At 45.3% G+C, this 14,579-nt stretch overlaps 1 non-coding gene across 1 annotated transcript; it reads right to left on the bottom strand.

Moving 5' to 3' along the window:
* Positions 1 to 1,128: 1,128 nt before the first annotated feature.
* Positions 1,129 to 1,200, bottom strand: TRNAC-GCA (transfer RNA cysteine (anticodon GCA)). The gene has a single exon. It is a non-coding gene; the product is annotated as a tRNA-Cys (tRNA).
* Positions 1,201 to 14,579: the final 13,379 nt, after the last annotated feature.

Consider the following 14,579-nt stretch of genomic DNA (forward strand, 5'->3'; position numbering starts at 1 on the left):
CGCCGCCACGGAGGTGGCCCTGTGTGGTGGAGGTAGGACGACCCACAGGAAAGGTGACGTCTGCAAGGCTCTAAGGGTAAATGTTAACAGGGGGCCTCGGTCAGTCCTGAAGAAGTTCGCCTGCAGCCACAAGAAGCTGGAGGGGCTTTCTGGCAAAGATCCACACCGTCTGGGCTCCCTTCTCTCCCTGCAGGGAGACTCAACTCCGTAGGACCCAGAGGTGAAAAGGCAGTCCTTCGTAAATAAAAACCTGAACAGGGGTAGGAGACACGTGGTTTGAAGGAGAGACCACTTGATCTGCAGGTAGACCCCCTGCCCCCTCTTGTGCCCCCACTTGTTCTAGCTGTCTCCTAAGCACCTGTGTCGCCCCATCAACACCTCTGTTTATTTTCAGTCAGTCTATGAGACCGGCTCCGCCACAGACTGGATCCGTTCCTGCTCACCTTCTCCTTCCCCCGCCCCAACCTCCTTCCACCTGGCAGTCCTGCAGCCCCCCAGAGCAGGACCAAGACATCTAAAGCCACTGATGTTACCCTAGAAAGACATTTAGAATGCTCCAGAACAGCAGTTGCTAAATGTAGCAACCCAGGAGAATCATCTAGTGTTTCTGTGATGTGGGTAGATGAAAAGAAAGAGGGTGTTAATGAGAAATAAAGCTCCTTGGGCCCCAGCTCAGACCAGTAAACCAGACTCTCTGGATTGAGGGCCTGGGAAATACATGTGTTTAACCATGTTCCCTGGTAATTCTCTTGCTCAGACACACCTTGGGTCCATATATCACCTTCACAACACAACGCAGTCATGGCTCGAACCACATTCCTGGTTCTGGGACTTTCCATTGTCCCAGCTCAAGAGATGACTTAGAGAGGGGCGCCTGGGTGGCGCAGTCGTTAAGCGTCTGCCTTCGGCTCAGGGCGTGATCCTGGTGGGATCGAGCCCCACATCAGGCTCCTCCGCTAGGAGCCTGTTTCTTCCTCTCCCACTGCCCCTGCTTGTGTTCCCTCTCTCGCTGGCTGTCTCTGTCAAATAAATAAATAAAATCTTTAAAAAAAAAAAAAAGAGATGACTTAGAGAGCTTCCCTTCTATCCCCCACCGCTTTCACAAAGGACTAAAACTGAGATTGCATCAGGGGGCACCCAGATTTGAACCAGGGACCTCTTGATCTGCAGTCAAATGCTCTGCCCCTGAGCTATACCCCCTGCTTCGCTAAGAGTCTGATAAATACCTTTTCACCTGCATTGCAACATCCAGCTGCCTTGCGCACTGAAATTTCCATTTATTTTTAGAAAGTTCTGGAGATGTGGGAAGTATCCCTTCAGGAAATTAGCACCTTTTGGCCCTGTTCCTTCACATAGGTCTCCCCATTTAACTCTGGCTCCCAGAAACTTCTTTGCTCACAATCTTGCAGGCTCGTTTTTCTTAGCACCACTTTGAAGGCACTGCTTGAAAACTCATTGCGAAGAGCTGGACCCCTTCTGCCTTCCTCACTGTCCTCAGCAAGCCCCACCCTCTTGAGGCCTGCCTTCTGCACCCCCATCCCCCACACTGTTGAATGGGGGCGGGGGGTTGTTGCTCGTCTCCTTTCTGCTCTGTCTTCTCACCACAGTGACCTCCTGGCTGTTGGCAGGGTCCTGATTAAACCCAAAGTACTGGAATTATTTAGCCAGAGAGGTTGCAACCCGCATCCTGGAAGGGGATGCCCGGGAAGCTGCCCCAACTGTCCCAAGGAGCCTCCCTCCAGAAGGTCAGCCCAGCTGGAACAGCAGGCACTGTGCCCGAGAACCAAGACCAGAGATGCCTCTGCTGGACGGACCCCTGTCCTGAGGCACAGCGCGGCAGCCCTAGCAAGCGAACCTGGCAGGCCCCCGGCCAACACACCTCCAAGATCAAAAGGCCATTGATCTCAAAAGCTTGGAGAGAGGACACTGCCCAGAGGGCCACAGAGGCCGTGAGAATGCCTGGCGTGTGTGTCAGGGAAACCCATGCTCGCGGAGCACAGACTTGCAAAGGAAAGCCCGGGGTGGGGAGTATCTCCCCATTATTCCTTCAGTCGAGTTCAGTGCCTTAGGTTTATGCCACAGGTAGTAAGTCCTCCTTGTTGAAAAATAAAAAGCAATGTCTCCGCATCTTTCTGCAGTGCCCACCGCGACGTGAAGCATAAAAGTTAGGAGGCGATAAACCTGTCGGACGGAGGGACAGAGAGCAAACTTCACAAAGGCGTCTAAGTACGGAATAAACACAGATTATCTGAGGCGCCCCCAGCCAAGCGAACACTGCTGGTGTTCTGATGTCCGTTCCTTCAAACTTCGGCACCTCCATTCCCCCAAGTCGGGGCGCTCCTCTCTATTGCCAGAGATGAGCCGGTTCACAGCCACAGGATGACCTTACCAGCGGCTCTCCCTTGCTGGTCTTCTGGCTCTCTTAGCAATATTCTCCTCTCTTACTGAGAAGGGAAAAGGCAGGGAAGGAACCTGAGAAAGCCCCATACTAAAATTCCTCTTGTTGGAAAAAAAAAAAAAAGACACAAAATCCATTAGGAGGGCGTCAACAACAACAAAAACCCACCTCCATGGATCATGATACTCGGTAGGGCGATGTTGGAAGCCTTCTCTTGAGAGCTGGAAACAAGGCAAGGATTGTACCTAAAACCAGAGACGGTGTGTCAGGGCAAAAAAAAGGGGAGGGGAATGGAATGGAAGAAACAAAGCACTCATTATTCATGGATACTATGATTATCTCGATGGAAAATAACCTACAAATTATTTGAATTACCAAGTTTAATAAACTTCAAGATAAAACATAAAATTATTAAAATCAAATCTACTTCTATACATCAGAAATGAAGAATTAGAAATAAAATATTTGAAAAGATGTCATGTAAAATAGTAACAAAAATACAGGATCCCTAGGAATAAATATAAGCTGTACAAAACCTTTTTTTTTTAAGATTTTATTTATTCATTTGAGAGAGAGAGAGAGTGCGAGCGCACGAGCAGGGGGGAGGTGCAGGAAGAAGCAGACCAGGATCCCGAGACCATGACCTGAGCTGACTGAGCCACCCAGGCGCCCCCAAAACCTTTGCTTACACTATTTTAAAGTTTCCTTAAAAGGCATTAAAGGAGACCTAAGCAAACTAGGAAATATGCTATGTTTTTGGCTAGGACAAAACAATAATTTGATAAAAATGTTAATGTTCCCCAAATTCATCTGTAGACTTAATGCAATTTCAAGCGAAATCCCAATCATGATTTTCATAGTGCTTGACACTCGAGTGCTAAAGGTTAAGCGGGAAGAGAAAGAGCTGGGGACAGCTAGGGTTTTCCTAAAGAAAACGAGCTAGACAAGGAAACTAGACCTATCAGCTATGGAAACTTATAAAGCTGTAAGGCAGTGTAGCATTGGCACAAGGACAAACGGACAAGACCAATAAAGCAGGATGAAGATTCCAGAAACGGAGCCATCGGTAGAGAGAAACTTGCTATATGGGGAGGTGGCGTGGGGGGCAGAGCCGTGGGAAGGGATATGTTTTCCGGTACACGGTGCCAGGACCACCGGATATCCGTACACAGAATAAACCCCAGGTAGATCAAAGACTTAAATATAAAAGACAAATCTTTTAAACTTTGGAAGAAAACATAAGAGAAAAACCTTTAAGGAACTTGGCGTAGGAGAAGGGTGTCTTCCTTAAGACACACACATAAAAACCATGAATAAAGGACCGACGATGCACTCTAGTTCCCTAAAATGAAGACCTTCTCTGTACTAAAAGCCTTCAGAAAGAAAGTGAAAAGGTGAGTCACATATCAGGAGAGATCTGCCCGTGAAGGTACAGTCAGAAATCCGAAACAACACTGGGCATTTCCACGGAGAGAATGTAAAGTGGGGAATTGGTTCAGTCGTCCTCAGGACGTGCAAGCGAAGAGAAGGAACCGCAGGGCAACGCAGGCTTCTAACCGCAGGAGCTGAGAGGAGAAAAGGAAGGAGCTTGCAGTTTTCAGAATGGAGAAGCCTGGAGGCCGGGCTCCGGAGAGTGGGGGCTCACACTGGCCGGGATGGGGTGCTGGTGGCTCAGGAGCTCCGGGCCGGCTCCTGGGGGAGCACTGCCGGTCAGACTGGTTCAGGAGAGCCCAAAGAAGGCCGGCAAGCGGAACCTACGCGGCCGTGCGCAGAGGATCAGCGGGGGCTACCCTGGCGGGAACAAGAGGAACAAAGCACGCTCTGATTGCCTTCTGTTCCGCTAGCTTACTTTGCATTTTCTAGTACGGTATAAAAGTGGAATTACACTTTATGTCCTTTTTTGTCTAGCTTCTTTCACTCAGAAATGTTTTGAGATTTGTCCCTGTTGTCGTTATGTACCAATAGTTCATTTCTTTCCCCTGCCGGGTACTGTTCTAGCATAGAGCTCTATTAATGCTCACCGCTCACCTGTTCTGGTCTTTTCTGTTATTTCCGGTCTTTGGCTAACATCAATACAGCTTCTTACAAACATTCACGGGCAAATCTTTGGATAGAGACTTTCATTTCTCTTGGCTAAATACATCCGAGTGGAATGACTGGACCCAAGTGGTGGTGACATTTTACAGTCTGGCCAAGGGCATCTGTGTTCCACATCCTTGCCAACACTTGGTAGGCTCAGTCTTTTTAGTTTTAGCTATTCTAATGGGTGTGCCATTATATGAGGTGGTTTTAGTCTCATTGTGCTTTTAGTTTGCAGTTCTCTAATGACTAGTAATATCGAGCACCTTTGCATGTGTTTGGTACAGATGGAACTACTTCCCCAGAATCATTCCCTAGTGTAGGTCAAGTGACAGTTGGCCAAAGGAACTTGAGGTGGAAGTGAGGCAGCGGCCATGACGCTGGAAAGACGGGTGGTTAGGTGCTGGGACACACAGACACAGGTGTCGGCAGGTCCCGGCTTACCTGTGCTCCCCGCTGCTGTGTCCAGCTTTCCTTCCCAGCCACCAGCACCGTCTATCACCAGTAGCCCCAAGGCAGCCACCAGACACCTGCCCGAGCACAAGAAGTGGTAGCTAAGCAGAAGTGGTAATTTTCCACCAAGTTTTCGCCAGCCCCTTCCAGGTCCCATCCTAGTGGCAGGATGTGGTTGGCCTCCCAGATTCCCCTTCATCTCTGTTCCCACCTTGCTGTGCGTGACCATCTTCGATCCTCCAACTCCCTCTCCTGGACTGTTACGTCTACCAGCTCATCATGTAATTGTGCAAAGTCTTATTTCTATAATAATTCCCTTATTCAATAGTACTTACAGTGAGGGGCACCTGGGTGGCTGAGTTGGTTAAGCTTCTGACTTTGGCTGAGGTCATGGTCTCCGAGTCCTGGGATCAAGCCCGGCATTGGGCTCTCTGCTCAGCGGGGAGTCTGCTTCTCCCACTCCGTCTCCCTCTGTGCGCTCTCTCCCTCTCTCTCTCAAATAAATAAATAAAATCTTTTTTTTAAAAAAATATAAGAATACTTACAGTGATTCCACTGCTCTGGTTAAATACCGGCTGGCACATTCCAGTGGGTTTATTTTTTAAACTTTTTTATTCATGTAGGAAACATACAAAAATGCACCAATTATAAGTGTTCATCTTTATGAATTACAAAAAAAAAATACACCTGTGTAACCCAGGTAATCCAGATCGAGAAATAGAACATTATTCAGAGGTGGATGGAAATGAGATGTGGAGGGCTGGAATAGGGAGTGGCTCTTCCCTGAACATACATTTTCACATTGCCTTGACTTTTGAATCATTTTAATGTTTTACATTAAAAAAAATAAGTATGCGGAGATAAATCTAAAAATAAACATAAACAAAACCCCAAAACCTGACGGTATATCATATTGATACCATGACCACAAAAAGAAAACATCTGCAGTGCTGTGTATTCTAAGGGAAGAAAAGAGATATTGAACTACAATGAGACATTGAACTTCACTTGGTAAGTTGCTTTGGTATAACGTACAAAATCTATTTCTGAGCCAATAAGCAAATATATTGATGTTTGGGGGAACCAGGGCTCTAACTGTGGGGGGCAGGGGATACTGATGTAGAGTGGAGGAGGGCAAGGAACTGGAATTCCCTCTAGAGAGGGACTGGACTTGTCAGCAGCGGTGTGGATATACCCACGCACGTGCACACACAGGCACACACACATTTCCTGACCCTGCCTCTGGAAAGGGCTAGAAACAACGACGCGATGGCAATGAGCACTCCTCATGCTTGTATTGTGGTTACTAAATCCCATTAAAAGGAACCAGGAACTCTTAGAGAAATGGATGATTCCAGGGCCAGGCAGGAAACCTAAAAGGTGAATGACGCAGCATCTTGTGCCAGAGAGAGAGAGAGAGAGCTCCAACACTGTGAGTCCGTGTCAGCAGAACACAGGGCCCGCTTGAAAAGGTCTGGCGCTAGCTCAGTTTGGCACGATTTGAGCATCCAAACAAATAAAGATAAGAACGTGTTATGGCTCATTCAATGAAAGAGTCCACGAATCTGTGTTAATACTGTTTTTAAAAAACTTTAGGTGGAGAAAGGAAAACTGTTCTTTCCAAAAAAGCCCACTAATAAATGTAAAAGGACAGATAGAAATATCAAATCACCATTTTATAACCATCAGTGTAATAATTGATCTTGGGAACAATCAGTAATGGGTGCTGAATTTGCAAGGTGAGGATTGTTGGGGAAAAGGATATAGAAAAATCTGTCAAACATCATTTTAAGCGAATAATCAAATTCAGTCTCATCAACAGTGGAGCCAAGTGCCATTGTTGCCTCTTGCTGTCATGCACGGACATAAGACAAACACGTATAACACACCTATATATAGACACATACACGTAAATATAAATATAATATAACATAAAACCTGAGAAGGACAGAGTATCACCTAGGTAGTCATTTTGCCAAAATACTGAACTTCAAATAATGAGGAAACAATCAGACAAATCCTTCTCTCCAAAAGTAAACCACTATCCTGTTAACACATTTTTGGGCTATTTGTGGACTTTACATACTTTTGGTGAGAAAGAAAACAGAAGACTGGAGAAGTATTCTGGATTAAAGCAACCTAAAAACACGTGACCACCACATACACTGCACGAGCCTTGGCTGGACCCTATGTTGGAAATAAAAGACAGCTAACGATGACGTTATTGGGAGAATTGAGAAATACAGGATACAGACTGCATAATAAATGACTGGATCATATCATTGATAAGCTCCCCTCATGTGTCGTGGTTAGGTAGAATGCCTTTGTTCTTAGAAAATTCATGTTGGAATATTTAAGAGTGCCGGCATGTCTCCCACAAACTTTCTAATGAGTCAGAAAAAACCTCACACACACACACACACACACACACACACACACACACACACAGAAAGAGAGAGAGAGCACAAGTGTGGCAAAATGTTAGCAACTGGTGACACCTGTAGAATAAAAACGTTCATTGTACCATTTTTATAATTTTCCATAGATTTGAGATTTTTTGAAATAAAAAGTTAGGGTATGTTTAGCACTTCCCTTGTAAACAAAAAGAAGAAACATCATTACCAGCAACCCCAACACCCACGCCTGTGCCTCGTCCCCGTTGTTAACATCCTCTCTCCAAAGTAACTGCTATTCCAACTTTTGACCCCGTCTGTGGCCTATTTTTGGATTTTACGTGTCTTTCTCCCTTTGCTGTTTGTGATATCCAGCCACACTATTGTATGTGAGAGGGGTTTGTTTCCTTTCATAGCGGCATGGTATTCTGCTAAGTGAATATTCATTATCTAAGCTGCTGTCGAAGAAGGTTTAGGTGGTTGCCAGCTTAAGGCTATTACGAATAAGCAGCTAAGAAAATTCTTTTTTTTTTTAAGATTTTATTTATTTATTCGACAGAGATGAGACAGCCAGCGAGAGAGGGAACACAAGCAGGGGGAGTGGGAGAGGAAGAAGCAGGCTCCTAGCAGAGCTCCTAGCTCGATCCCATAACGCCGGGATCACACCCTGAGCCAAAGGCAGACGCTTAACCGCTGTGCCACCCAGGCGCCCCTAGAAAATTCTTGTGCCTGTCCTCGATGAACTCACGTACGCACTTCTGTTAGCAGCACAGTTGCTGGGTCATAGACATGCACCCGTTCTGTCTCAGTAGTTAATGACATAAAATTTTCCAGGGTGGTTGTATGGACCCATTTATTGGCCATTTGGACAATGTCTTCTGTGAAATGCCTGCTCCTCTCCCATTCTTCTATGGGGTTGCCTGTCTTTCTTCTCACAGATCTGTAGGCATTACTTTTATATTTGGATATAAACCCTTTGTTAATTATATGCATTGCAAATATCTTCTCTTTGACCTTCAGCTTTCTTAAAGCTGTCGTTGGATGAACTGAATCCTTAACTACGACGGTCTGATTTATCAGTATTCACCTGTATGTTTAGTGCTTTCTGCATTCTCTTTAGTAAATCGTTACATTTTCACCAGATCACAAAGATATTCTTTAAAGGTTTCTTCCAGAAACATATCATTTTATATTTTACATTCAGAGCTACAGTCTACCAGGAATTAATTTGGGAGTATGGGGTGAGAGTCTAGACCTTTTCGCAATGGATATCCACTAACCCAGCCTCGCCCACTGGAAAAACCATTCTTTCCCTCACTATGTGCACCAAGTTTGTCATAAATCAGGTCCCCACGTATGTGTAGATCTGTTTTCCGGACTTTCTCTTTTGTTCCGTTGATTCATATACTTACTCGCCCATCACTACCACCCTGTCTGATGACTATATACACCCAACTTTCTTCCCCTTCCTGAGTGTATTGCTGTTCCTGGCCTTTTGCATGCCTATAAAAATTTTGGAATCGGTGTGTCAATATCCACAAAAAAAGTATATGATTTTGGTTGAGATTATCCCAATCTATAAAGATGGGAAAAGAACTGCTATTGTTACTCTACTTAGCCCTTCATTCTACTAACTTAATATATCCCGCTACTTTCTAGGTCTTTAATTTTTCCCAGTGATGGTTTATAGGTTTCTGTAGAAAGATATTGTACATCTTTGGTTATTTTTACTCCTCGGTAGTTGGGTTTTTGTATGTTATTGGAAATAGAATTGTGCGAAGTGTTTCTACCTTTTAAATTTCTGTCATATAGAAATAGAATTGATTTTTTATTGTCATCTTGTATCCAGCGACCTGGCAAATTCATTTCACCAATGGTTCATCTGAATATTCTTTTGGATTTTCTGCACACACAATACTACCAACTGTGATTAATGGCAATCTTATTTCTTCCTTTCTTATTATTTGTGCTTTCTTATTCATTTTTTTTTCTCTTCTCCTTACTGCACTAGCCAGGACCTTGGAAACATAGTTGAATAGAAATGGTAACTCTGGGGGTGCCTGGGTGGCGCAGTTGTTAGGCGTCTGCCTTCGGCTCAGGGTGTGATCTCAGCGTTCTGGGATCGAGCCCCACATCAGGCTCCTCCGCTATGAGCCTGCTTCTTCCTCTCCCACTCCCCCTGCTTGTGTTCCCTCTCTCGCTGGCTGTCTCTCTCTCTGTCAAATAAATAAATAAAATCTTTAAAAAAAGAAAAAAACGAAATGGTAACTCTGGATGTCCTTTCCTCTTTCCCAGTCTCAAAGGAGAGCCTTCCAGTATCTTCTTATGAAATGTGATGCTTACTAGGAAAGTCTTCTAACCGCCTTTATCAGGTTAATAACTTTGCCTTCCATGGAGTGCTGAATAATGGCCCCCAAAGATATCAAGTCCTAATCCTTGAAACCTGTAAATGTTTCCTTATATGGACAACAGGGTCTTGGCAGAGGTGATTAAGTTAAGGATCTTGAACTGGGAGATTATCCTGGAAAATCTGGGTGGCCCCAAATGCAATCACAAGTGTACTTATAAGAGAGAAGCAGAAGATTTGACGTGGACAAAAGAAGTGAAGGCAACACGACATGGAGGCCAAGGCTGGAAGGATACAGCCACAGACCGTGGAATGCCGGGGCCACCGGAAGCGGGAAGAGGCGAGGAATGGATTCTTCCCCAGGGGGCGCGCTGACACCTTCATGTTGGCGCAGTGAAACTGATTTTGGACTTCCGGTCTACAGAGCATAAAATAATAAATGTGGGTTGCTTTAAGCCCCCAAATCTGAGGTTGTTACAGCAGCGGTAAGAAACTACATTGCCCATGAATAGTACGCTCAGTGTTTCTTCATCACAAAGAGACGCTGAGTTTTTCAAACGCTGTTTCTGCATCTATCAAAATGATTGTGTGATTCTCCTCCTTTATTCTATTAATGTGATGAATTATATGGATCAATGTTAAATCAACCTTGACTCATTCCTGGAATAAATCTGATTGGTGGTGATCTTTTATCCGTTTCGATATTCTCAGATGCATCCAGTTCATAAGAAAGATTGGCCTATACTAGTCCATTCTTACCCTGTCAGGTTTAAATATCAATGTTACCTTGGCTTCATAAAACATGTTGGGAAGAATCCCCTGTTTTCCTAATTCTCTGGAAGGCTGTATATGTGTTTCGTATTAGTTCTTCCTTACATTTGGAAGAATTCGCCAATGAAGCCATCAGAGCCTCAAGTTTTCTTTCTGGAAAGTTTTTTCTAGGTCGACAGTCTATTTAACAGATGTGAAAATATTCCATTTTCTATTTCTTCTTGGTCAATTTAAATAAATTACATTTTTCAAGGAATTTGACATTTTCCTTGAAAACTCCATCTAAGTTTTTAGATGTCTTGGCATCAAGTTGTTCATAATATTCCTCCTGTATCTCTGGTGTCTCCAGGACCTGAAATACTCTCTCATTTGTCATTCTTTTTTTTTTTTTTTTTTTAAGTACGCTCCACACTCAACATGCGGCTTGAGCCTGACCCTGAGATCTACCGACTGAGCCAGCCAGGGGCCCCTCATTTGTCAGCCTTCATATTATCCACATGTATCTTCTTTCTTTTTCTCTTGATCACTCTTGCTAATGGCTTATGGATTGTGTTGGTTTATTCACTCACCAACTTTGGCTTTGCTGATTCTATCTATGAACATTTGTTTTCTTTTTTTTTTTTTTAAGATTTTATTTATTTATGTGACAGAGAGACAGCCAGCAAGAGAGGGAACACAGCAGGGGAGTGGGAGAGGAAGAAGCAGGCTCCCAGCAGAGGAGCCTGATGTGGGGCTTGATCCCATAACGCTGGGATCACGCCCTGAGCCGAAGGCAGACGCTTAACGACTGAACCACCCAGGCGTCCCTGAACATTTGTTTTCTGTTCTTATCTTTATGATTTCATTCCTTCTACAACTGGGGGGGGTTCATTTATTGTTCTTTTTCTAATTTCTTGAAATGGTAATTTAGATTACTGATTTCTCAGCCTTTCTTCTTTTTCTAATATGTGAATTTAAGGATTTAAATTTCTATCTAAATGTAACATACAGACTTTGCATATGTTCTTACATTATCATTCATTTCAAAGTATTTTCTAATTTCTATGAGTTATTTAGAAGTGTGTTGTTTAATTTTCCATCCCCTCCCCCATGCTTCGGACCTAATTCCTGTCTGGAATGTTCCTCCCCCAACCTTGTCTGCCCAGCAAACTCCTGCTGACCCTTCACTGTTGGGTTCAAGTTGTGTGCTTCGAGAAACCTCTGCCCACTGCCCCCCACCCCCAGCAAGACGTAGCACTCCTTCCCTCTACTGGCTTTGTCTCCAGATTCATGCTCCTCCCATCACTGGTGTACGCATTGGTCCCCCCCTGAACAGGGAGCTCCTTTCAGGCAGTGATCCATCCGTCATCACTGTGCTGAACCCTGAGCAGTTTTTGTTGAACAAATGAACTTGCGTGCTTGTTTACTTGCGTGCTTGTTTTCCTTGGACAATTATTTGGGTTTTTTAAAGGATTTTATTTATTTATTTATCCGCGAGAGAGAAAGCACAAGCAGGGGGAGCAGCAGGCAGAGGGAGAAGCAGGCTCCCCACTGAGCAAGGAGCCCGATGCGGGACTTGATCCCAAGACCTTTGGATCATGACCTGAGCAGAAGGCAGCTGCTTAAGTGACTGAGCCACCCAGGCATCCCCTTGTTCAGTTTTAATTTCAGTTATTCCCTTGTATCCACAGGAATCTATTAAATTGTCCCAGATTTTTCTAGAGCTAGGGTCCAAAAATTACATCTGCCAGACTATCTCTTAGCACCAATAAATGACATAAAAATCCTCTGTGATACTAAAAACCCTGGGGGTTTTGTTTAGAAAATATGGTCGCCTTGATTATATACTCTTCCTGCCCAGTACGAGGCTGAGAACCTGCTAGTGAGTCAGTATAGACTTGTCGACTAAATTCTCACTGAGTGGGTTTTGTCCCTAGCCAAGCTAGAAATAACTCGGTACCCCTATAAAATATTCCTAATTTCAGCTGACTGGCTTTGATGTGACAGGTTCCCCCCCAACTCCCGAAAACCATAAGGCGGTATTGTATTCATTACGAGGTCACCCAAAATTGATGACTCAAGTGTTAGCCTTATAAAACTTCAAAATCTCTCGTAAAAATGAGTCAGATCTAGTAATAAGCTTGTTTCTATTATAATTAATAATGTCTTTGCCAGGGTGGGCCATGTTCTGCACAGTGTTCTTTAACGTACACGGTGAGAAATCTAATTCTCTTAACTATTTTCAAAAGCTGTGGGGAACTTAGTTATGGGGAAATTCAATAACTTCAGTTATTGAATGCTTAAAATAAATCTAAAAACAAACTCTGATGCTTGTTTCATATAAGTCTGGATTTTTCCAGCTTTGGAGTTTGCTTAAAGTAAGGCCCACCTACATTCTTTTGCTATACTCCACATCTTTACCAGCTCCAGGTGACCTCACTTTTCTGCCCCAGAGAATCCAGGCCCAGAGACTTTTCCTCTCTTGAGGAAGGCTGGAATGCCCTAGGGTTCAAGCCTTCATTCCTGACGCTCAGAGCTCTGTCCCCATGGAAGATGCCAGGGCCCTGGGATGGGTCACTCTCTAAGCTGTCATCAGTCACTGGCGCCTTCAGCGTAGGCAAGTTTTGACATCAGCATAGTAGAATAACTGAGGCTACAGAAGGTTCTAGAAAGTATGAAGGGCAATCACGGATGCCAGGGCACTGAATCTTCCTCTACATATTTGCTACATGCCCACCTTACCCCAGCTCTCTTATGCCACCTCAGGAGCTGACCTCTAGGTTGGGTGAGAATGGAAACTCAGGGGCGGCTGGGTGGCTCAGTTGGTTAAGCATCCAACTCTTGGATTCGGCTCAGGCCATGATCTCATGGCTCGTGAGACTGAGCTCCTTGTCGGGCTCCACACTCAGCGGGAGTCTGCTTGGATATTCTCTCCCTCAGTCTCTTCCCCTGCTCTCTCTCTCTCTCTCTCTCTCTCTCTCACACACACACACACACACACACAAATAAATAAATAAATCTAAAGAAAAAAAAAATGGAAACTCAGCAGCCCTGAGACCCCAGAGCTAGCTTTCTCTGACTGAGGCATGGACCTCCCCACCACCGCAACGGGCGGCCCCGAGTAACGAGGGGTGTGGGAACAAGAGAAAGGTCTTGAAGCATTGAGTCATCATTTTTTCAGTAGTCAATAAGTCCAAACAATCTTTTAAAATTCAAACGAGCATGAGAATGTTATAAAGGAACTCCAAGATCGTCGTGGATCGTTAGTGTATGACAACTCCTGGCTTGCTGAGGCCACTCCCGGCAGCGTCCAGCCCCACGAGACACTCCCTCACGGTGCTCTGTCTTGGGGCGCTGCCGGGCGGAATGCCGGGCAGGCGCTGGTCCACAGCCGCCAGGTCCTGGAGACCGGCAGAGCCTCCTGGCCGCACAACAGGAGAAGAGGAGCACCTCAGAGCTGAAAACAACCCCCGTGCAGCTTTCCCTGAGCAGTTCGAGGAAAGGCCCTGGCGCGGCCGTGGAGGAACTCCAGAGCCAAGTGCGAGTTCTCCAGCACTTGGCCCGTGGGAGCTGCAGGGCAACATTCTCTGTGGGAGCCCAGAGTCCCTTCTTTTCCCCGAGGGGAGAAGTCAGGCTTGACCAGACACCACGTGCAGCCAGGGACACCTGGCCTCATGCCTGGCCAGCCTCCACCGGGTCCTGGTATCAGTCAGGGTGGGTGAGGTTAAGCTGCTGTAGCGATCGACCCCCAAACTGCCGGACTTATTACAGCAAAGGGGTTTTTTTATGCTCCTGTTACATGCTTATCAGGGTTGGTTGAAGGTCCTATGCAGTGTCTCCCGGCTGTAGACTAATATATTAGCCACCTTCTCAAATATTGCTCATCACCATAGTGGAGGAAAGAAATCCCTGGAAGGTCCCAACTTATAATTAAACACTCAGCCCAGAAACGACAACGTCTTGGCCTGATCCAACCAGAAGAGGCCAGGGAACACAATGCAGCCACGTCCCCCAGGGGAGCCAACTGGAAATATTCGGTGACCAGCAGTCATGACTACCATAACCTTTTTGAAAGGCCTAGCACCGAACTTTTGGGCTGTGTGCCTGGTCCCAAGAGAAAACCTTAGGCCTAAGGGAGCAGCTGGGGAAATGGAGGCCC

This window comes from Ursus americanus, chromosome 3, assembly GCF_024610735.1.
Source record: "Ursus americanus isolate L20-20 chromosome 3, mUrsAme1.1.p, whole genome shotgun sequence".
In the NCBI taxonomy this organism is placed as follows: domain Eukaryota; kingdom Metazoa; phylum Chordata; class Mammalia; order Carnivora; family Ursidae; genus Ursus; species Ursus americanus.